The sequence below is a fragment of the Peromyscus californicus genome, unplaced genomic scaffold (genome assembly GCF_007827085.1).
Source record: "Peromyscus californicus insignis strain IS unplaced genomic scaffold, ASM782708v3 Scaffold_21__1_contigs__length_65335640, whole genome shotgun sequence".
Lineage (NCBI taxonomy): Eukaryota > Metazoa > Chordata > Mammalia > Rodentia > Cricetidae > Peromyscus > Peromyscus californicus.
Window position 1 is genome coordinate 10,963,636 of NW_026294514.1, and position 25,085 is coordinate 10,988,720.

The following is a 25,085-nucleotide window of genomic DNA, read 5'->3' on the forward strand; positions in this document are numbered from 1 at the left end:
ACAAATGTACTTCAGCATTAATACGCTATACACATTGTAAAACATGCTCACAAATTAAAACTGGTGAGGTAAAGAGAGAATATTTCAAAGCCGTGATGTTTTCTTCCCCATCACGGTGGATTGAGACAAGCCCATTCTAATAGCTGCCAGATACCTTGGTGTGCTCAAGAGTTATCACACACACGTAGCACCATTTCAACTGAGAATTCACTCCAAACCTAACCTGGAAGGTCAGGACAAAATGTTAACAGTAGACTTTACATTGTTATGTCTCACACTGGGGGAAAAAAGAAAACAATTGCTGAAAACTCCGACATTTGGGATCCGACAAACCAATTAAGGGTCTCGACAGAATGTCTACATTGAAAAACCCATTTGGGCTTTTTCACAACACAGTTGAGTTTGCTAAAGAGTTCAATCTCATCTTGTTTATGAACCCCTAATTTCCCCACTATTGGGTTTCACCGATGGGATAAACAAGGAGCGTTGCTGTTCTGCTCATTGTGGTTATGGATTACAGGGCCCCGAAGAAGCAAGCGGAGGTACTTTGGAGTCTGGATTTCAGTGTGCTGTGTGTGTGTAGTCTATGGGCTTCTATATTATAAGCATGTAGACTAAAGCTTTTCAGACGACGCTGGGGATGAAGTTGCCAGACCAGTCACACTGCATTTCCCCAAGGACAAAGCCTGAAACTGACAGCTCTCATTTTGTGTTACAGAATGAAACCAAGCAATCAGGACCCAGCAGAGCCCTGCACCGGACTGCTCACTGATATCAATTACTCTAGTAATTAGCCTGACAAAGTGTACTATTCATTTCGGTCTCTGTTTGCAGGGACGGTAAAGCAGCGGGACCAGAGGAAACAGTGACCACGCCATCTTGGAATGGCCAATGCACAAGATGTGAACATTTGATCGGAGTCAGGCATGTGCCCTCGGCCTTAGGGAGAAAAACGCTTGAAAATCAGTTTAGAGAAAGTTCAAATATGGCTTTTTGAAGAGCGAATCTGAAAGAACTGGCTCAGGAGAGCCCATAGGATTCAGAAGTGAAATTCCACACGTTCTGATGAGTGAATGTAGAGATACAGACATCAGTAAAACTGCACAGAATTTCTACAATGAGTTAGGTTTTGAAAGAGTCTGTACAAAGGAAGGTCAAATAACCAAGGTCAAATTATGAAATGTATAAGAAAATTGTCAAAATCGTTCATGGGCTGATAGGCCAGTGCTTACGAAAGTGACAAAGGCAATAAGGCCTGTCCGACTGTCTGTTTTGAGGTCTGATGTGAACAAGAGGGAACTGTGCAGCCAGGGGAGACAGTTGACGCTGCAGATGAGCCAAGCTTTTCCATCACAGGAAATTACCTTCAAAACGTGGAAGGCAAGCATGGGCTAAAAGGGGACATAGTCTCTGGGAAAGAGTGGGCAACTGAGATGAATCCTAATCTCCATTTCCAGAGAATTCGACAGGACCTTGTTGTAGTCGTGATTCTGAGGTCACTGTTGAAACAACTCATTCCAAACACAGACAAGAAGACTTGAACCGCACAGGCTCTGCCTTCTTGGAAGTACAGAGCTTGGGAGCCTGGGAGCAGACTCCGCACAAAATCAATGAGAAGACACATGTTCTTTTGAGAAGTTCTAGAGAGGACTATTTCCCAGGTCCTGTATGGACTTAAAAAGCAAAATCAGTAGCATTTGCACAGGTGTCCAGTCTTTTGACATCCTGACATGATGCTGTCATTTACAAATGTGTTGAGCTGTATTCAAAGCTGTCCTGGGACACACGTAGTCCACCAGCCACAGGTTGGATACATCTAAATTATACATATGGGCTCTTTAGGGTGATAGACGAACAGCCGGCAGGCAAGCTCTCACCAGGTGCACAACACCTGCAAGACAGTCCCTTCACAAATGTGACAAATGGCCTTTAAAGGTTCGCTACTTTCCTTCTTTGTAAAAAATGATTTATTCTCTAAGTACCTTTTCAAGCATGAGAATATAATACTTCCCTGAACACAACATGTAGTTCATTGTGAGATAATGTATATACTTAAAATACTTTTTTGATTGAGGAAAATTATATTAAATGTATAATTCAGCCTAATTTCAAAGCACTGAATATGGAAATCTGTCTTAGAATTGAGGAGAAACACATACTATACACACACGTACTTGTAAGACTGAAATCATACATCTTATGCCCTTGCATTTGATTTTAATCTTCATCTCAATGCCATGAAAACTCCATAAACATCACTTCTAATGAATCAGCAATATCCTATAATTCATATAATTATTCCTTTATTGTTCTAAACTTTCAAGTTGGTTTTCTTCTGATTTTGTGATTTATTTTCCAGAAGTAATTTTCTGACCTTCCCATTGCCTTCCTGAAGTCCACTGCTATAAACAGAATTAGGGAACAAAATGATACACGTGGTATGAAGATTCCAATACACAGTACCAGACCGCTTCCCAGAAAATTCGTGCTAATGCATGTGACCACCGGTTATCTGAACATGGACCCCACTTTCCAACCACTTAATGTGATCTTCGCAATTTCTGTGTCCAGTTACTAGGGGGAGATCTGTTTCATTTCCGTTTGACTTGGATTTCGTTAACTGCGGTGAGTTCGTCACAGTCTCAGGGAGGTGTCACCATCTCTGTTTCCCCCATCAATCATTTGTTCTCATGGACTCATTTTTCTACTGCACATCTTCTCTTTCTTGTTTGCTGCTGTGTCGTCTGTACAAGGATCTGGACCAGTCGGGCTTCTTTGTTCACATTTTCACCTTAAACATCCACATCGTGTTTTCTATATGGCATCTTCCTTATGTACAGCTCTCTTTACAGAATGTGTGCCTTTTCCTTTGGAAGGTTTAGAAAATTTGCTCCTGTGGCTCCGTTTGCTGCTGACGGTGCCGAGCGCCTGTCACTGCTGTGGTTCTGAGTGGCATCTTGGTGTGTGTTCTGTGTGTGCTTGTCTTTTCTCTGTGCTGGGCGTTTTGATTGCCTTTATCTTATAAGGGTATGTGGATCATAGATGTTGTGTTTCTTTGAAAACGTTGCTGGTGGTTGCTACTAAGTTATCAAATCACATTTGAATCTATATTTCACAAAATGTCAAGTTCACGGATGAGGTAAAACCCTCGATTTTCATTATGCCATTACGCGAGGTTAGAAATTTGACACATTTTCACCCCCCACCCCGACCCTTCACCACGTTGCTTTCTGGTCTTCGTTGATACCATCTCAGAATCTCTGTCTGGGATCATGTCTACCAAATTGTTTCCTTTCCTTAATAACTTTTTAGGCCACCTTTTGGGTATTCTTTTTTTTTTTTTTTTTTTTTGGTTTTTCGAGACAGGGTTTCTCTGTGTAGCTTTGCGCCTTTCCTGGAACTCACTTGGTAGTCCAGGCTGGCCTCGAACTCACAGAGATCCGCCTGGCTCTGCCTCCCGAGTGCTGGGATTAAAGGCGTGCGCCACCACCACCCGGCTGGGTATTCATTTTTAATGACAGTATATTTGCATTGTTTTGTCTGAATGTAACAGCAGTCACTTTGTTTAGAAGGATGTTCTTGTGGGTATCTGCTGTTCTTCCTCTCACTCACTAAGAGCCCTTTTCTCTTAGAAACTTTCCTGGTCTAGAGTCCTTCAGTTTTGTGATTTCTTGAGAAACTAGATTGTGAGAAGCCAGAGCAATCACTTGATCGGCTGCAAGTTCTTCCACAGAGGCACCAGGTCCTGAAGAGCAGAAGGGCTGTGAACAATCTCAGGCTTGCTAGCTCTGTTTCTAGAATCACCTTATCACGCAAAATACAAGGAACACGTGCATAATATTTTCAAAGACTGTTTGATATGTTTTTTAAAAGTTAAAATGTGAAAAGAAAGTTAGAGGATACGAAGTCCTGAAGCTGAGATGGGTAAACACGTGAGAAACAAAGATGGGTATGAACAGGTTTAGAGCAGCTGGCTCCCATCATGAAGAAAGAAGTAGAAATGTGATCTGGGCATGGTGGCACTAAGCTGCAAAGTCAGTCTTTGAGAGGCAGAGGCAGAAAGACTGTGAGTTCAAAGCCAACCTGGGTTACCCAGAGAATTCAGGGCTAACCCCCACACACTGAGATACTGTCTCATAAACACACACACACACACACACACACTCACACACACATACACACACACACACACACACACACACACACACACTCACACTCATGCACACTCACTATCCCCTACCTAGACTAAAATTGGAAAGAAGTCTCACAAGGCAACAAAACAAGATTGGGAGAGCTACAAGAGTTTCTTAATCTCATTTACATGGACAGAAATCACAAGACTTTTAATGATTCCTGTTAAGCAAGGAGCCAGCAAGATGGCTCAGCAGGAAAAGGTACAAGTTGCTGAGGATGGCCTGAATCCCATCCCTGGGACCCACTTAGTGGAAGGAAAGAATAGATCCCACATGCTGTCCCCTGATCTCCACGCATTGCACCATTGTGTGCTCATATGCACACAGTGAACAAATGTAATAATAAAAATATAAATATTTTGCAACTGGTTCTATACAGATACTCGCAGGAATCATGTGGGGCTGAGTCTCTGAAATATCAGTTCATTCACTCTCTACTAACTATGTTCTGCTTCCCTAAAGTCTGACTATGGACCATCTTCAGGGTGTGTGTGTGTGTGTGTGTGTGTGTGTGTGTGTGTGTGTGTGTGTGTGCATGCATGAGTGTCTGTGTACATGGGTGTGTGTGTATAAGTGTATCTATGTGTATGTGTGTATATGTGTGTGTACGTGTGTGAGTATGTGTGTGTGAGCATGTGTGTGGGTGCTGTTTTCTATCTCACTGAAAATCTGATTGCCCAAGAGGCCAGAAAATCAGAGCAACACTCCTTCCAGATGCTTTCTTAGTTTTGTGACTGTAGTTCAGTGCTGCCATAGTTAACTTCATATCAATCTGGTTGGGCCATAGTGCCAGATATGTGGTCAAAAACTCTGGATGTTTCTGTGAGGGATTTTTTTTTTTTTGGATGCGAATAACATTTAAATCAGTGAAACCTGAGTAAAGTGATTGTCCTCCATAACGTGGGTGGGCCTCATCAAATCACTGAAAGGCCTGAGTGGAATAACAAACTGACCTCGGCGAGTGGGAAGGAACTCTGCCAGAAGATACCTTTGGACTGGAACTGCCACATCAGTTCTTCCCTGGTCATCAGCCTGACGGCCAGCCCCACAGGCATCAGACTTCCCAGCCTCCATAGTCATGTGTGCCAACTCCCTGAAATGGATCTTTTTTCTTTCCTTCTTTTTCTCATTCTCTTTACCTCTCCTCTCTTCTCTCTCTCTCTCTCTCTCTCTCTCTCTCTCTCTCTCTCTCTCTCTCTCTCTCTCTCTCTCATGTGTGTGTGTGTTCTAGCTTTCTGGAAAACCCTGACAAATATGTGTGCTATCTGTTGTGTATCTAAAAAGACACCCCGATCTGAAAGGAAATTAGAATACATAAAACAGAACCCTGGGTTGACTCTTAAGATTGTGCACACTTACTGTTGAGATCCCATTGGAACTAGGCTGAGTTCTTTGTCAAACTCGGTGTTACTACGGACAGGACTGTAGCTCATCCAAACTTTCAAAATAGCTTAATCTCTACGCATTTTGTAATTGACAAAACAATATACAAAAAGGCATTGTTTGAGTGATGATAATCGAGACATATGTATTAGGTGGATTTGCAAAAAAATGTGAGTTAACAGGCGAATTGTTCAGTAAAAGAAAGTCTAGGAAAAATGCATATATACTAGATTTTTTATAATCCTATGCAAACTGTTCCCCAAGAGAACTCCCACCTGGAATAGAATATTCACAGTGAATGATAAAATGAGAATTCTTCTACAGGAATTATTTTATAGCTACTTTGAAACCATAGATAAAATACTCTGCCTTCCAGGAATTCATATTCAAAACAGGTTTTCAGCATTTGGCAGCACTGGGTTACCCTATTCTGCACGGGGCAGGGATACAACGTTTTGAAAGCAAAGTCCCTTTCAACTCTTCCTCCACTGTGTGACTCCGACGAAGTTCTGCCTCCACAACTGCGTGAGCCTTAGAGTCGATTCACCTTAATAATTTCCAAGAAGATTCCTGCCCCATTTCTTCAAGTGAAGTCAGCAGTAGAAGGTGGTTCCAAAGGAAGCCAATGCCACTCACGCACTGGGGACCCTTCATTAAAATGGAGTTTGCGTTGGATGAAATTGCTGAAATCAGGAGAGGGAGGGCACATGACTGTAACGAGCCATGGTGCACAGGAAAGCTCTGGACTGCCGGGCGGTGGTGGCGCACGCCTTTAATCCCAGCACTCGGGAGGCAGAGCCAGATGGATCTCTGTGAGTTTGAGGCCAGCCTGGGCTACAGAGCGAGACCCAGGACAGGCACCCAAACTGCATGGAGAAACCCTGTCTTGAAAAGAACCAAGGGGAAAAAAAAGTACTGGACTTTCTGCTTAAACATGTAGGAAAGTCAACACGCAGAGGAGCCTTTCCCTTCTACTCAGATATTTCTAAGCAAATCTCAGTCAGAACCAGCACACCACCCAAAGACAGTTGCGATTCCAATACCCTCAGCTCTTAGAGTCCACACCCTGCCCCGCTGTATGGATGCCTAGAGGGAAGGGTCCGTGCTCACTTTAGTTGTTGATACAACCTGTAACATAGAGCTAATGGCCTACTGTTGTTTATAAAGAGAATGGTTCCAGATACTGAAAGTGGATGGCTGGTGACTAGCTCCGATGTCCTTGCAAAAGAACTAGATCACTGTTACCTTTCAATGATTCTCCCTATGACAAATTCTTCCCATGAGCATCCGAATTCTGTCACTGGAGATGGATCGTGTGATAATGGTGGCTGTTTCTGATGAACAGAGCCCCATTTTCACAAATTACACCAACCTTTAGTCCACCGTAGGTATTATTACCCAAATGGGAAGAGGGGTGGGAGTCAAGAATTTTCACCGAAGACAGGTGGGGCTGCAGCTACTTTTGTTAGTTACTTCCGTTGTCGCGGTGACAAAATAGTGGATGGAAGCCATTTAAGAGAGTGGAGATTTAGCTTCGCTCACAGTTTCCCTGGTCTTGCAGCTTGTACGGCAGGGAGGTCATGGTGACGGGAACGGCTCCATCTACTCAGGCGGAAGGGTGGAGCCAAGGGTCTCCATGTATGAGGACTGGGGCACGGAGAACACAGGCTGGAACCAGAGCTGGATATAAACCTTCAAAACCTGTCCCTATGACCCATGTCCCCGCGAAGCTTCCACAATCTCCCAAAACAGTGCCCCCAGATGGGGGACAAGTGTAAAAACACACGAGATGTTTCACATTCAAATCTTAAGACCCAACCTACTTTCCAGAGTTGGGTCCCTTCAATGCTCTGCATCCCTTTAAAGAAGTTTTATTACTCACTCAACCCAAACCCATAGTGAGCTATATCCACATGAGCATGTCAGCCACAACACTCCGGACTAAATTCTTTTCAGTTCCAAAGACAGACCTAAAATATTGATTAGATAAAAGCATATACTGTCACAGACCAAACGGGTGACCCAGAGTCCTCTTTCTCTCTATTCGGTTAATTCCAACAATCTCCAAAACCCTGAATCAAATACCCATCATGCTAAATTAACCATTTTATACCAGGGCTGGAGAGACAGCCCAGTGGCTCAGAGAGTGTGTTGTCCTGGAAAGGAGCTGAGTTTGGTATTACGTTATCCACATTCAGGGACTCACACTACCTGAAACACCAGCTTCTAGGGATCTGTCGCCCTCTTCTGGTCTCTATGGACACTGTACTCACATGCACATATCCACAGTCTTACACACAGACACAAAACTATATATAATATATTCTGTGTTAGTTTTTGTTTTGTCTTACTATGTTTGATTTTTTATTACGATCCCCCAGAAACCTGTTTGTTGTCTAATGAGAGACAGAAAGGAGTCCATCGATCCAGATGGGAAGGGAGGAGGAACCAGGAGAAGTAGAGGGAAGGAAAACTGTAACCAGAATATATTACATGGGGGGGGGTTGATTTTAACAAAAGAGGGGGGAGAAATTACACTAAAAAAATATTCAGGGACTGTCAGAGCACAGTCCATGAATGGAGCTATGTGAGTAGAATCCTGAGTGCTTGTGAGAAAACTACAAGAAAACAAGACGAGAGCCTTGTGGCCTCAGTTTCTTTAAAAACACGGACTTGTTCTTGGATTGTGCTTTTGTATCCCTTCCAGGAATAGCAGATAGGAGTGAGTTTTCTTCGGGTTATTCATTACAACTGGATTTTGCTATTTGTTTATAGCCTCTATGGAAAAACATGGTTTTTGTCACATGTGCCTTGTCCACCACGTGTGACTTGTCCTTGTGATTGGACACTTCACTCATGTGACTCCTCTTAACCCTTGGAGTACAAATTGTCCGATGCTCTGAATAAAGCTGGCTATTGCACGAGACTTTAGTCGACCCCATTTATCAGCTCCATTCTCCAAGGCCCCACTGCCTTTAGAGCGGTGACAATCTCTTTGGCCATCTCTCCAAAAAAAAAAAGCTATGTCTGTTGTAAATAAACACATGCAGAGTCTTTATCAGTAGGAAAACTCAAGCCAAAAAAAAAAAAAAAACCCACCTCATGTACCTCTAATAGTTATGAATTTAAAAGGACATAATAACCGGGGTTGGTGACGAGTGGAGGTACTGGGACCCTCATATACTGTTGTGTGATATGAATGGTCTAATCACTTTTTTTAAGTTGATATTTTTTTCAAAAGCTTAAACACATGTTTACACATGACCCAGTAACTCCACTCCCAGGTATGTACCCAAGATGAATATAAATGTGTGTCTATACTGAGTTTTGAGTGTGCATAATATCAAAAGGTGAAAGTAACAAAAATGCCCCTTAGTTGATGGATAAGATAGTATATCTATATATATCATATATATATATCATATATCATATATCATATATATATATATATATATACTCTAGTATACCCATGCACTCGAATGTAATTCGCTGTTGGGAAGGGATGAAAATCTGATATAAGTTAAGACGCCAAAGACAAAGGACCCCGTGGTGTATGAGTCCATCAATGTGATGTGTCTAGATGCGGCAGATTCATCATGAGTGAGAACGTTTGTGTTGAAGAGGCCTACAGAGTGGGAAAGGAGGCTAGTGAGAGGTGATAGAGTGTGCTGGGGGATACCATGTTTATTTTTGTAGTGACAAAATGTAAAACTAAGGTGACAATTGTGTAACTTGGTGAGTATACTAAAAATACTACCAAACTGTACAATTTAAATAGCTAAAATGATGTACAGATTATTATTAATAAGGTTGTTAGACTGCAATGATAAAAAATGAAAAGAAACATGGTCTCACGATGTAATCTCAAGATGGCCCTGAATTTTAAATCATTCTGCCTCAGTCTCCTAAGTAGCCAGGTCACAGATACTTACCTGCTTTAAGCATGAGGACACAGAAAAATTCTCTTTCTAAAATTTACTGGTTCAGGAAAGAACAACTTTTGAGAAAATGAATGTGCTTGCTTGAAGTGTGGAGGGGAGACAGGTGGTGTGCCTTGGAATAGATTTTGACTGCACAGAATGGTTGTGCAAAAGCATCTTCAGGCAGTCAAAGGCTCCTGTGCTTTTCTTTTTCCCATTGACAACATTTTATTAATAAAAACTTATTAATACTGGGCTAGTAAGACATCATCAAGTAAAGGGACTTGTGGCCAAGCCTGAAGACCTGTATTAAATACTCAGAGCCCACACAGTGGAAGGAGAGAACTGACTTCCACAGATTATTCTCTAACTTCCACGTGTGCAACACACACACACACACACACACACACACACACAGAAACAGAGACAGAGACACAAATATTTTCAAAACCTCTTACCAGTGTGACCTACTTTTCCTTTATTCCCCCCACATTACTAGGACCCTTGTTCTAGACTGACGGTTTTTCACAGAATAATGTGGGGTCAAAGCAGTAGCCTAGATATGTAAAACCTTTTGTTCCAGACTATGACATATTGACATATGACGACATATTCCAGAATCTAGCACAGAATTACTAAGACACCAATGTAAAGACTTGCAGGCAAAGGAAACATCCAGCCAACACTGACCACCATTCTCCAGCCTTTGGCCATGACAGGACTCCAAGTCAGAGCCTTGGAGAGATAATAGCATCTTGGTCCAGACCGAGACCTTCCCACTGTACACATCCTCTTTCTACACTTCAGACCATCAATCCATTCTACTCTGTGTTCATTTAACTGCAGGATCTTTTTTTGAGACAAGAGACTTCTGGAATTTATAGGTAGCTCCATCCTTCCTGTGTTACTGGTGAATGTGAGAGACTTTCTCAAACCGTAATATGTTACATATGCATGGGTAAGGGCAGAAATGAGAGAATTCCAAGTTACCCAGACAGTTGCAGCTAATTCAAATGACTCAGTCGATACATTTTTTAAAATACTCTGTTTTGAATCCAATGTTTCAAGACTACAGAATCCAACTTACAGCCCCAAGAACCTAAAATAAACCAGGTGCAGATACAGCCACACAAACACGACAATAGAGCAGTTTATGTCATATCGGACTGTAGTTTGGTGGGAGTCAGAGGAAGGCCTCCAAGCACGCCAAAGACCACACCAACTGAAGCGATCATAGACGCTCAGACCCAACATGTCCTAGAAGGCCCACACTTCTATTCACTTTACATGTGAGCAGTTTGACCAGAGTGTCAGTTGGCAGCATGAAAAGTTATGGAAAATGAGTTTTACATGTTCCTGTGGGGAAAAGGGTAGGCCCACCAGGCAGGTCTCAGCTAATAACTGGGAAGGAATGTGGGCACCCCAGGAGTGCTAGGAAGTAGCCCAAACTTACTGCAAACCGGAGAAGGACCAGTGGGCTATCTCTGCTGTTCATCACGAGTGTGAACAGAGATGTGATCGTGCTGGTAAGAGCCAACTGGTTTGCTAAAAAGAAACCTCTGGTCGTCAAATTTATTTTTCTTTGTCACGCACTACGAATAAAATGGTGTTCAACTGCACCGCTTAAATTATTTCCTGGAGTGCAGTTGGGCTTTGGAGCGCACTGATCACAGTTTTAAACTAACTCTGGAGTGTGGGAAGGAGCTGGCAGTGCGTGATGAAGAATTTCATCACCTAGGCTCCCGAACCTCAAAAGGCTCTTTATATTTTAGATACAAAAATTCCTTCACTGTCGCCGGAGATTATGCTTCATTATTCCATAGGTTCAGTTACACACTCCAAATGACATTTGATAAGCTGTCTACCATGTATCAAATTCACGTCAAGTGATTGGAGAACATGTTCTGAAATGACGGACAGCTCTCCAGCAATAACAACGTATTACCTGTCAAGTTTTGAGGCATGTCTTTGATATAATGGAAGTGAAATAACATTGGAATACATATAACTCTACAAGAGGGAGTTCTATTATTCCAAATAGATCCCAGGTGACTGTGAAAAACGTATTTGTCTGGGTAACAATCATATCAGTGCAATGTGGACATCTCAACAATCACACACTTGAATGCAATAGGCCCTGTAAGTGCTCATCCCCGTGAACAGAAAAGCAGTACTGAACCCAGTAGCTCCAACAGAAGAGTAACTTGGAATTCTAAATGTGGAGACAAAAGTCTGCTAATTAGTATTAAGGAGCTGACATTTCCTGTAAGTTGGGGACTTACCTCCAGGTTTCAGACCCAGGCATTAGAGGCAATGTGTTATAATTGGTTCGCTCTGGGTTAGCTGGTGGATATTTTTAACATCTGAAACCTGTTATTTTGTCGTTGAGGTTTATCCTGCTTTCCTATAGCTTCACAAACTTTCCATTTTAAATTCTAGAACTTCCATGCTAATTATAAACTTTTATCTTTAAAAGTGGTGTTGCCTTTTAATCATTTGCTGTAGTTGAGTATCCTTTTTCTTTCTCTAAAACATTCTAGAAGATGGCACTGTTCTTAATTTTGACTGAGAAAAAAAAAAAAAAAAACTCTACTTGTCTCCCAGAGGCTCTTATTAATTCCTTGGGAAGCCTGGATCAAGATAGAATTTAATGTAAAACAACATGTCACAAGGATTTATACTTGCAGTGAACAAATGTCAATTTACCTCTTAGCAGAAGAAACCAACATTCTGATCATTCCCCCTTGCCTAGGGAACATACCGAGCGCTGTTTCTTCCACACCAAAGTTAGCCCCAGCCACGTTGCTCAGGCCACAAAGGAAGAAAGCTGTGGTCAGTTCATGGGTGGACCAGTTGGATCCGTGGAGGCGGCAGATGGCGTGCAAATGTGTCACTGGAAGGACCTAAACTGATAAACACATGTGGCCCACGGAAAGCTGTTCGGAATCCTTAACGGCGAGTAATAAACACAATAATGAACGGGACTAGCCAGAGACCACCAGCTCAGGTATCAAAAAATGGAAGCTAACAACAACAGCCAGACATGGTGCACACACCTTTAATTCCAGCACTCAGGAGGCAGAGGCAGGCGGACCTCTGCGAGTTCAAGGCCAGCCTGATCTATATAGCGAGTTCCAGGATGGCCAGGGTTACATAGAGAGACCCTGTCTTATGAGAAAACAAACGAACAAAACAATAACAAAAACAGCTAAGATTGTCTCAGTTCTCCGTAAGGTCAGGGATAGTCCATGCGGGCCCTCTTTCATTGTTGAACAGTACTTAGTTTTGTCTAATAGTAAGTACTAGCAGAAACACAGTCTGGAGCGGCTATGTCTCATCCAAAAGCCCTCACTGGTAAGTCAGAGACCTTCAGTCCTTGTCCTGCAATGCAAGAACATTAGAAAGACCCCTAGGAGCTTCCTCTGAGCACAGGATTCCTGACCCCAGAGCCAATAAACTTGATTCTGTGAGCCTGGGAATACAGGGTCACCTCTTCTCTTTTGACAGCTGTCCAAGCAATGCTGACCACCCACCCAGGGTTAGGAACCACAGCCCTGCATGGTAGTTCCCAACATCACTTGCGTCAGGTCAGTCCCCTAATAACACTATTTGTACAGTTCACATGGTGATGTGGACAAAAGGCTCCAGATGGAGACAGCAGCCCGAGGCCTCAGTATCCCAGCACACAGATAAGCCAGGGAACCTGCAAAGAAGTTGGGCTACCCTAACCCAGTGCCATCATCCTGCCTGTGAGAGCCATGCCGGCTCAGTACCTTGATGCCATTATACAGAGAAACACTCGTGAAAAACTCCCAAGGTGTCCAACTTCTAAAACGGCTTTACTGTCTCCAAGTCCCCAGCATACTCTCTGGAAAGGTTCTGACACTCGGGGCATCTTGTTCATTAGTCCCAACTTCAATCAGGAAGCAATTACCTTCTTGGTAGGGCCTTAGAGCCCAGGCTTAGACGGGTTAGAGCAGGAACAGGAGCATTTGTTTATCTCTTGATCTATATAGGGCATGTTTCTAGCTTTGATCACAGAGTCAGCCCATTGCTTACACAGTTCTCAGCTGATGAATAAATTTCTTTGAACTTCTCTGGAAGGTATGAACAGGATATGGCAAGAGTCTACTGAAAGGCTAGCTCCTACAACTTGTGGGTTTTAGACCCATAGTTGAACCTTGGCTGTCGGTCACTGCCCTTACGATGCCTAAGCCTGGTCTCATGTCTTCTCTGGAGATTCTGTGAGAAAATGTGCTACGTAGCAAGCATCCTTCAAATGCTAGCTGTTATTATCTTGGCCACATTTATTGAAAGTGCTTATGCAGTAGCATAGGCATGAAGCTTTCCCCACATTCCGGGGTTGCTAGGATCGTGCCTTGAGCGGGGTCTGCGGCTGGCCACTGCTATGCTCTAGAAGGTTCTGCCTGCTGCTGGCAGATGCCCTCAGCATGTGACCACTCACGGTGTCCCTGCTTGAAATCTAGGAGTCACCACGACTTCTCACGCAAGCTGGAACTCTTTGGCTCATTCTGCCTACTCCTTTCTGTTCTTCCTCTCCAGTTCCTTCCTTCTAGAACATTCTCTTTTTTTCCCTTTTCTCTTCATTTTTTAACATCTGTCTGTTCTTCCACTTGGTGATCCCCATTTAAAGACTCTCTAGTTCTCAGAGCTTAGCTGCCCTGCACAGTAGTAGGGCTGTTTCCTTGCCTGGGTGAAATTTCTGGCTGGGAAACAGACATCTTTTCTTTATCATTGTATCTATCTCGACAGATACTCTAGGGCACAGTGTCTCGTACAATGGGGACCACATTTGTATGTTGGACGCATAATTTCATGCCCATGCCTTTCCTTTCTGAGATGAGAAATGCCCTAAGCATCAGAACTCCCCTCTTAGTGAGACCTGTGCATCTCAAAGGTCACCACAGTTTTCAACCTAAGAGGGAGGAGCTGCTGTGAAATTACTGGCTCCAGGCTCTGGGCTGTGTTTAGGATGGGAGGAGCAAGGTGGAAAGGCAAGGCGGGGTGAGAATCTTACACAGGAGCCCACTCACCTGGGGCGCCCATGGGTTCACTCATTCAAGACTCGGTTCTTCATTGACAAAACCAGAAGGGAGAACCTTCTTCTCCAGCTGTGAAATTACGTTAAATATTAAAACTTTGCCAGATACCAGGCTTGAACACAGTGTCGTTTTCCTTCATTGGGATCACGGAGGACAATCACCTCTCTAGGCTTTCCAGGTCCACGTTCTTTTTCAAAAATAAACTAACATTTTTCTCACCCACTCTTCTTCCTGTCTTCTTAACTCCCCACCCCACCCCCACCCTCACCCCCACCCCCCACCCCCCCCACCCCCCCACCCCCCCCCCTCCTGCAAAGCCCTTTGCATTAGGAAGCTGTGTGCTGATTTGAACAAAGCAGGTCTGTAGATGTATCCAACCTTCTTATTAAATAAGAAACACAGAACCAATGCAAAGAAGAAAGCCAAGAGGTCAGAGCTAAGAGCTAAAACCTTACCCTTCCTCCTGCGGTGGTCCTACCTCTCCGAACCAGAGCTATCCCTGTGTTAAAGTCTTTATATAGAGTTCCTGTCCTGCCTTCTCATTGGTTGTAAACCCAACCACATGACCGCCTCCTCACAGCCTGTCTGTATAGGCCTCCAGGTTTTCCATGATTGGTATTAAGATTAAAGGCATGTGTATCCAATAATGGCTGTATCCCTGAACACACAGAGACTTACCCAGCTCTGCCTACCAAGTGCTGGAATTACAAGCATACGCTACCACTGCCCTGCTTTCCTATGGCTTGCTAATAGCTCTGACCCCCGGGCAACTTTATTTATTAACATACAAATAACATTTTAATACAAATAAAATATCACCATACAGGTCGCTTGGGCTTCCTCTTAAGGAAGGGAAGAGTTGTCCTAGTGCCCTGAGCTAGCTGTTCCATCCAGAGACAGTTAAGAGTCCGTGGTGCTGTTTCAAGGTACAAACAATTCCCTGGGAACTGGAGGAGAACTAGAGGTCAGTGTATGCTCACGGTGGAGGGAGGTACATGCGAGCCTGGCTATATGTAAAGACAAACCAGAGGAGCTTGAAACTCTTTATGATTATTACCAAATAAAATACGCTTGATGAATAGCTTGGAATACTATACACACGGTTCAAAGATTCGGATACAACTAACTACTGCGCATGTTTTGCCAGACAGCCGTTCTGATCACTTTTCCGCACATATGTGACACAGGCAAGACTTTAAGACTCGTATTTAATGGACGATGGTCTCATCACCTTAACAGAGAAAAATTATTAACCCATCAATGGGAGGTCAGGAGACACAGAAGTTTTTGCTCTTTCCGGGAGACACAGAAGTTTTTGCTCTTTCCGGTTCCCAGAGACAGGATGGAAGCATAAGTCTGCATTCTTGAACAAACTTCTGTTAAACACAGCAACACGGAAAATGTCCCTTTTCTGCTGTTCCCTTAAGACCTAGAAAAAGACGTGGAGGAGACTATGTGAGACCAGAGGATGAAATGACCCAGATTTCTTTTTTCATGTACCATAGGTCAGACTAGCTTCATTCTTTTAAGGCCTCAATGATACTGTCCCAGGCATTAATTTAAAGCCTCAAGCCACCTTGAGTCATTCAATAGAAACAAAAATCTAAGCAGGGGGCAGAGAAGACTAGTAATTTTTTAGAAAAGAAACGCAACTGGAGAAAATAAGACGTGTTGGGTTCCACAAGAAGCCTGACCCCGCTTTCCCAGACTAACCGAGCCGTGTTCCTGTAGGGTGAATAGTATCGCTGTAACTCATCAGGAGAGTCGACGTTTTCATTTGAAAAGTAGTTCCTATGTTAATCTTTAACGGCCTGTCTTCTGGACCAGCAGAAAGAGTTACAGAAGAAGTCATTTGCAGTGGCGTAATGAAGGCCTGGGAGAAGCAGATGTGGCGCTGTTCCCCTTTCCAGCCAATGGCTGGCCGGCACCAAGATTCCCCCCCCCCCCCATTTGATCAGTGCATCTAGCCCCAGGGGCTTCATGGTCTGCAAGCCACAACCTACTAATAAGCACCCTCCAGCCTGTTTGCTAAACAGATCTGTCCTGGCAGGCACCCAAAGACGGCAGCCTTGAAGCTCTGGAGTGTTTTCCCTTGCGTGGACTATTGTGTGGCAAGCCAGAGAATAAACTGTCCCTCACAGAGGCGGCGCAATTACAGGTCAGTTAGTTATACAGCTGTGGCTCAGAAGACTGCCTACCTCAACCAAATCGAGGCCTAATTTATTTTTGTATTGTCTTCGCTGAAAACCAAACAGCCAGCTCCGCCGAGCCCGTGTATACAGACCCGAGAACGGCTCTTTCCCTTATAAACAAGATGGCAACCTTCGGCCCGAAGAGATCGGCCTCGGTAGCTGTAGGTTTCGTTTTTATGGTCTGAATGAAGTGTTTGCTTGTTGTAGCTGCGTTAGCTTGTTTAAGGAAACATGATGGGAGAGTGCTGTCTTCGGTAGAAATTTCGGTGTGGTGAAAGCTGTGGGGTCCGTACAGTCCTGTTGTGCGCTGTGGAGAGCCGATGCGAGGCTGTCACTTTAGAGCACAAAAATGTAAACAAACAAAAAAAAGGAACATCTCTTTGTGTGAAGCACGGCAAAAAGTGGCTTTGATTTATGGACATGGATCTTCTAACAACTATGACGTGTGGAGGGAAATGTCCTTTAGGAAGCACTTTCATATCCAAATTAATCCTTGCCAAACTCATAATTAAAAAAAAAATCCAGGCTGTGAGAATGTAAGCGTTGGATTAGAAAATCTACCTGGAGCAGTGCAATAGCACAATACAGAAACACATTTTTATTCACTCCGTAACTAGTGTCTGTCACTGTGGGAGCCCCGACTCTGCAGCACGGCCATTATGTGACAACTTACATCCGTGAGAAAAGATGAGGCCAAGAGTGACCCAGTTGAGGAAAATCTAGAGCAGTTTGGAAAAGGCCTTCACAGATAAGAGTAGATGAGAAAACCGTAACTCTACTTCAGCTGAGAAGGACTCTAAGCAGGCAGCTTACCTCACCAAAGCTCAAACTGCTTCAGTAAGATGGAGTGGCCTCTCCCGCTGTCTCAGGATCGGGTGGCAGGGGAGAGAAACTCTCAGAGCACCGGCCCCTGGAAGTTTGCCAACACCTATAAATATAAAACAGAGATCGACCATTAAACAGGTCATTAAACAGAGATCGACCTGGTGGACTACAAGGCGCAGATTTCCAGGATTGTGAACCACACTGTACAGGGCTCCTCCAGAGCAACTTTGCATGGCACTAACCAGCTTGACTTAGGGATTTTGGAGGATGGTTTGGAACATATAAAGAATTTTGCATCCTGTCATCTCACTTTTGGCTACCTCTACCACCTGCACCCCACGCCACCACCACCCCCCTTTCCCAAACCAGAACCTTATAGACAGACCCGTAGCAAAGACAGAAAGATAAGCAGTAGATGGGCAAAGCCAGCACCTGTAACCTCCTCTGGGGCGACACTCGGAAGGACGTAAACATGAGGGAAGAGGTTTAAAGCTGAGGACTCAAAGGATGGCTCACTCACTGGGTAAGAGTTTGTGCTGTTCTTACAGAGAACTGGAATTCAGTTCCTGGCACCCAAGTTAGGAGGTCACCACCCCCTGTAACTCCAGACCCAGGGGATCGAACTCGCTGCTCTGGCCTTCAGGGGTACCTACACTCACATGCACAGATACACATTCATTCATACATATATTTGCAATTAAATACATATATGTATATACACATATACACATACATTTATACATAAATATATATGTAATTAAAACAAAATGAAACCATTGAAGCTGTACTAATAAGGGAGGTTACCCCCGTTCCCAAGAGCCCCAGGAAACCTCAGCCTGAGACCCGGAACTGAGTGGCATAGGAGGTTATGTTCCTGCCGTGGCCTGTTTGCGGCAGCTTTCAACCTACGTTCAAGGCACATTGTGGGTTTTGTTGTTGTGTTTTGATTTTTTTTTTCCAGAGCCCTGATCTTTGTTTTTCCTCCAAAACTATGTAGCTATCTGAAATAAAGAGGCGGTCAGATGTTCCGTTAGTTAGCTCTAAACTCTTGAGGTACCCAATCTGATATGCCTAAGTCTGTACCAAATAGACAGTTTAGTACTTTTCCCAACATCCAGCTCTCCCTACCTCTGTCTTGGGTAGTGCCTGACTCGGTGATTCAGTAACACCATAGAATGAACCACGGACTTAAATAAACCCACTTAAAACATGCACCATTTTTCACTCATGGGTTTTCAAGCTGGTTGCAATTTGATCAGGCTAGGAACAGGCCAGACTCCGTGCTCTGGAAACTGGGCTACAGTCTGGTGCAGGTCTGCATTGTGTACCTTTCTGTTCTTCGGATCTTTGGCTACCCAGGACATGATTGTTTCATAATGAATGGCAAAGACTTAGGACATTGGCCCAGTATGCATGCTCTTACATTTCCAGCCACACGCCATTGACCAACACAGGTCCCATGACCCATCCTACATCAGTGTGGAAGAAAAAAATACCTTTCATTTCTAGTGGGAAGAACTTCAAAATCAGAGGGCAAAGGATTTGGGTAATTCTAACATAGGGAAATCATGACACATTTTTAATGATGGTTCAATGCACCATAGATGATTTACAAAATGAAACTTATATTTAAATATATATTTATTTTGAAGTATATTTTAAATGTTAACTTTTACTTGTACTCTGAAATCATCCATAATTTAATTAATTATATATAATTAATTTAAATAATTCATCATTCATATCAAGCATTGAGATGTTCTGAAAATATAAAATGCAGACTAAATTCTGTTGACTTGATGGAAATGTAATACTATAATACCAAGATCCTTTTGATAATCTCTGGATATAAAAATATCAGCATCAAGCTCTTAAGCCAGAATCTGAGCTATGACCTGGGCAGGAAGGTTAAACTCTAAAAGATCTTCCCCTCTCTGCACAACCCCTGCTACTCTGTATCATTATTCTTCCAGGTCCCATCGATAAAGCTGTAAACTAGATCATTAAAATCCACATACTTAGAACTTATAATCTATATATAACATATAGACAAATAGTATTGTTATAGCTTGAATATGGACAATCCCCCATGGTCTCATATATTGAGTACTTCATCCATATCTAAGGTTATTGTTTTAGGATGCTATAAAAATTTTAGGAGGTGGAGCCTAGTGAGGATGTAGGTCCAAAAAGCATGCCTTTGAAGGTCATGTCTGGACCCTAGTCCCTTCCACATCTACCCTAAACTGAAGTAACTCCTCAGTCATGTGCTCCCATGCCCATGATATTCCGCTCAGGTGTTCAAGGCTAAGCAACCATGGGCTAAACCTTCTAAACCCGTGAGCAACAGAAATGTCTCCGTTTCTAAGTTATTATCATAGGCATTTTGGTCATAGCTATGCAAAAGTAGCTAAAACTTCAAAAGGTATGAGACTGGATCAAAATGATAAAGTTCCTGTTTCCTCCAACGCTGACATTAGGAACGGGAAAAAGTATAGAGAGAGGGTACTGGGCTCGCCCTTTCCTCAGAGAACACCCTCCTTCTGAAAACCTTCCTGCACCTCCAGGAAACTGCCAGCAAAGGAGGAAAAAAGCGAGAATGGGTAAGTGAAAATTCTTAAAGGCAGATTCCAGACATGGCTTGGCTGTTGGACTCCGGAGCTCACAGCAGCTATAATGGCATGCACAAGATCTGCAAGAGACTAGGCCTGTCAACAATTCGTCACAGAGGGGAGAAAGGGGCTTCTGAAGCCCTGGGCCTGCTTGAGGAGCTGTAGGCGTGCATGGTTGCTGGAGGAGAGAGAGCCATTTACATCAGTGCTGAGGCCTCTGGTAAAGTTGCCTATGCTCACACAAGGAAAACACCATGAAAAGAGAGGATAAAGACAGGAAAGTGGGAAGGGACATGATAGAGAAGAGGAAGTGGGTCAGAAGGAGGGATCAAGAGAGAGTAAGAGGGTTGAATGTGACCAAAATAATATATTAAAATATCATTATTTTAATATTATTATGTATAACTAATGCATGCTAAATACATTAAAAATAAGGAAGGCATATAATCTATTCTGATCAATGCCACACAGGCAGGAAAAAATGTAAGCTATCTTTGCTTAGCAAAAAAAAAAAAAAATGAGAATGAAGATTTCCACTCTGCTGGTGAAATTTACCCTCATCACTTGGTGAGAAAACCCAGGGTCAAGACTGCTCTGCCACACACCCTTGCTCAGCAGGCCCAGCTGCCAAGCACAGGTCTTCTCTCTCTGCTACTGATTGGATGGCCCATTGGCAGTATAAGCAAGGTTTATGGCAATATAAACAAGGAACTCTATGGCAATGTTACAAGCCACAAGATGAGATCTCTGTGTGAGGGCCTGGGCTATCTTCTCAGAGTCAGCTGGTCCATGCCCTCTGGCCATGGTGAGGCTTCACCCCAGATTCAGTATTTCCATCTTTCCATGGACCACAGCTGGGCATGTTAGACCTCATCGCTTGGTAAGTTCAATATGATCCGAGTGATAACGGCTGAATAAAGGCTCCACTGCAAAGCATTTCTGCCGTGTTATCAGACCCTAGTGGAGGCACACGCTTGATGACAGGTCATAAAGTTAGGATGTTCTGTGGTATTGTATTTCCCCAAATATTGTGCATGCTAATAAACTTATCTGGGGTCAGAGACAGAGCAGCCACAATATTAAACATAAAGGATAGGCAGTGGTAGCACACGCCTTTAATCCTAGCATTCCAGAGGCAGAAATCCATGTGTTCAAGGATACAGACAGGCATGGTGACTCATCACGCCTTTAATCCCAGAAAGCGAGCCTTTAATTCCAGGGAGTGGTGGTAGAAAGCAGAAAGGTATATAAGGCGTGAGGACCAGAAACTAGAAGCGTTTGGCTGGTTAAGCATTCAGGCTTTTGAGCAGCAATTCAGCTGAGACCCATTCAGATATGAGGACTCAGAGGCTTCCAGTCTGAGGAAACAAGACCAGCTGAGAAGTTGGCCAGGTGAGGTTAGCTGTGGCTTGTTCTGTCTCTCTGATCTTCCAGCTTCACCCCAATAACTGGCCTCAGGTTTGATTTTATTAATAAGACTCTCTAAGATTCCTGCTACAATGTTCTCTTTTCTACAGAGGTTTTGGAAAGAATTTGTATGTTGTAGGGAATTCATTTCTGAATGCTTGACACCATTTAACAAAAGCCAACCGGGCTCGCAAATTTCAGTTGCTCCAATGTTTATCGTTATGTTTTAAATGTCTTTAATATATAGGATTATTTGTATAATCCATTTCTTCTTGTAAGTTTCCATAGTCCTGAGTTTTAAAGGAATTTTTTCTTCCTTATCTAAGTCACTGGATTTATCAACATAGAGTTGACCATAATATTCCCTTCCTGTCTTCCTAGTGTATCTGGGCTCTACAGAGTGGTATTCCTCATTCTTGATACTGGCAATCTGAGTTTTCTCCTTCACACACACAAACACACACGTGTGTGTATATGTGTGTGTGTGTGCATGCCTATATGTGTGCACACATATTCATTCCACTTGGTAGTGTTCTTTCTATTTTACCAAATCTTATGAAGCAAATCTATCAACAAAAACTCCACCTTAGATTTTATTTCATCGAAAGTCTATTTCCTTCATTTCCAAAAAAGTTCTCAAATAAGCATAGAATTCTATGGTTTTTCTCCCCAGCCCTTTGAAGACACCATCCCACTGCCAAGTTACTTACCTAAGTTGCGCAAGGAAGCCTTTGGTACTTCTTCCCTGCACCTACAGTGAATTTTCCCTCAAAAGCTGTGATTTTTTTTCTTCATCTTTTGTTCTTCAGAGGTTGATTATGATGGGTCTTATGTGATTTTGATTGTGTTTATCTTTTGGGGATTAGTTGAATGTCCTGGATCTGGGTGTTTATAGAAGATGCTTGACTGTTATTAATTTTCTCCATTCCTTTTTCTACAGTCTTTCTTATGTAGCCTTGAAGTCATGATCTCCTGCTACACACCCTGGATGTTCTGACATAAGCATGCTCCATCACACCCATGTGTTTCAGACACAACATTGTAAATTATTTCTGCATGTTTTTCTTTATAAGAAAGTGGCATAGTAGAGAATGTACTAGAAAAAAAAAGACAGAAATCCTAGTTCTCTTTCCAATTCTTCTAATTACTAGCTGTCTTTTATCAAGGCCTCTGGCCTTACCTGGTTTTGTCGTCTATGAATTCAGTTATTTGAAACATTTTTAGATTCATTTATTTCATCTGTATACTATTTTGCTCGTGTGTATGTCTGTGTACCATGTTGGTGCCTGGTGACTGTTGCCATCAGAAGAAGGTGTCAGAGCCCCTGGAGCTGGGGTTATGGATGGTTGTGAGCCACCATGTGGGTGCTGGGAACCAAATCTGGGTCCTATGCAAGGGCCACAAGTGCTGTTAACCTCGGAGTCCTCTCTCCAGTCCTCTGAATTTAACTGTTTAAGTTAAAATTATTACCAAAGCCTTTGAGACCCTATCTTTAAAATGCCCCTGCATTATCAGTAAGGGAAAACCCCAGGAATAAACAGACCCTTCCTGAGGAAGTCTCTTACTTGCTTTAGGGCCAGTGGCCTTGCTCTGTCTGAGAGGCTGTACCATGCACTGTAGAACACCACAGAGATGAAATAGCATACACAGATTTCTTTTAAAATCTGGGAAGTTTTCCCAGGAAGAGAGTTGCTTATGGCTTTGGAAGTCATATCAAAATAACCCCCACATGTTAACAGTACATGTCACATTAAGAAATAGATATTAATGAGGGCTTTTAAAAACAACCACAGTAGGTTTAAATAGGGTACAGCCTTCTGATGACAGCTTTGAGAGCAGAGAGCCAAAAACACAGCCAGACTGAGAGAGGTATGGATTCGTTACTAAAAATATGAGCAATATAGAGAGCCCGGTCAGGTGGCAACCTAAATTCACACTTGGGGTTTTTTAACATCAGAAGCAAGAGAGCCGTTTACAACTCTTTTCAGAAGGGTGAGGCTCTGCTTAGCATTAGGAATACGCACCCATATGTGTAATGACAGAAGGTGACTTGTCTTCCATGGAGTGTGAGGGGGCAGGGAAGGGATTGAAGCCTGAAACGAGTTCTCTGCATAATCTGGCCTTTTTTTTTTTTTTATTAGAAAAGCACATGTTAATAGCAATTTGAAAATGAGTGATTCTTAATAGTTTTGTCTGAGTAGTGTGGTATGGACTTGGATGCTGGGTTGTGGGAGGCCTACATCCTGGTCTTTGGTTTTACTGGGTACCCATGTGTCACAGTGTTTCGACGCTGGAACTGAGCATCACCAGCTGGTCTGTTTTGGTTGTAGTCGCTTTTGAAGACACTATTGAAAACATGGTTCTGTAAGCTCCAAGGGACGGGGCGGCCTCCACTGACAAGTCACAATGAAGCAATCGTCTCTGCTCATGAGGGAAGGGGTGGGATTCTGATGCTAGCGTTTTAGATTCTGGAATGGGAGCGTCATGGTGAGAAGGTTATTTTGAAAGAAGCAGTAGTAATCAGTTTACAAGGAGACAGTGGCACTAACCGGTACCCCAACCACTTAAGGGTGTGCCTATGTTCCCCACACAATCCAAGCCAGAGAATAAGAGACTAGAGGACGTGGGTCTGACAGGAGTAGCCAAAAAAAGTTGTAGGAAGAACCACATTACCTTCCCGGCAGAGATACGGAATTGCTCCTTTAGCTGTAGGGAATACAGCCCAGTGGATGTCTGGAACTGCAGCAGTACTCAGCCATGCACACACTGTGTTTGTTCCCATGTACCGTACAACACTGCCACTCACTAGCAGAGCTCATCTGGTGTTTCGTGTTCTATGCCTTGGTAACCCCTTGCGTCACTGCCCATGTGCTTTGGCGCCGTTATTAACTGAACTAGGAACCACAGAAAGAGTCAATTGTGTCACTAAGTGTCCAGTGAACAGAGAGCGCACAAAGAGTGTCTATGCTCAGTGAAGACACGGTATTTGCTCAGGTATTACAGAGCATGATGGCACAAGATTTTATTATACTGCTCCCATAGCATCCAACAAAGACTCTGGGACTGTCTATTTCATGGAATTTCCCACTTAATATTTGTAAACCATGGTTGACCCCCACACAACCACAACAATGAAAGGCGAAAACACAGAAAACAGGGCTACATGTTCTGATTAAAACAAAAACAAACAAAAACAAAAACCCCACAAACCAATGGTCGAGAACAAAAGTCAATATCCAACCAAGCCTAATAAAAAAGTGCCATCACTATAGAATAAACCCCGGGGAAGGTGAAAACTGTGAAATGTTATTTTTATTAAAAATAGTTTAATTTCCAAATTTTTGACTAGGTCAGTGTTTAATAGGAAGACACATATTAGTTTTCAGAACGTCAGCTTGCTCCTTCTGTCGCGGAGCATGTGAGATATTAGATGTTACTCAGCTGGCACTTTTTTTTTTTTTTTTTTTTTTTTTTAGGTTTTTTTCGAGAC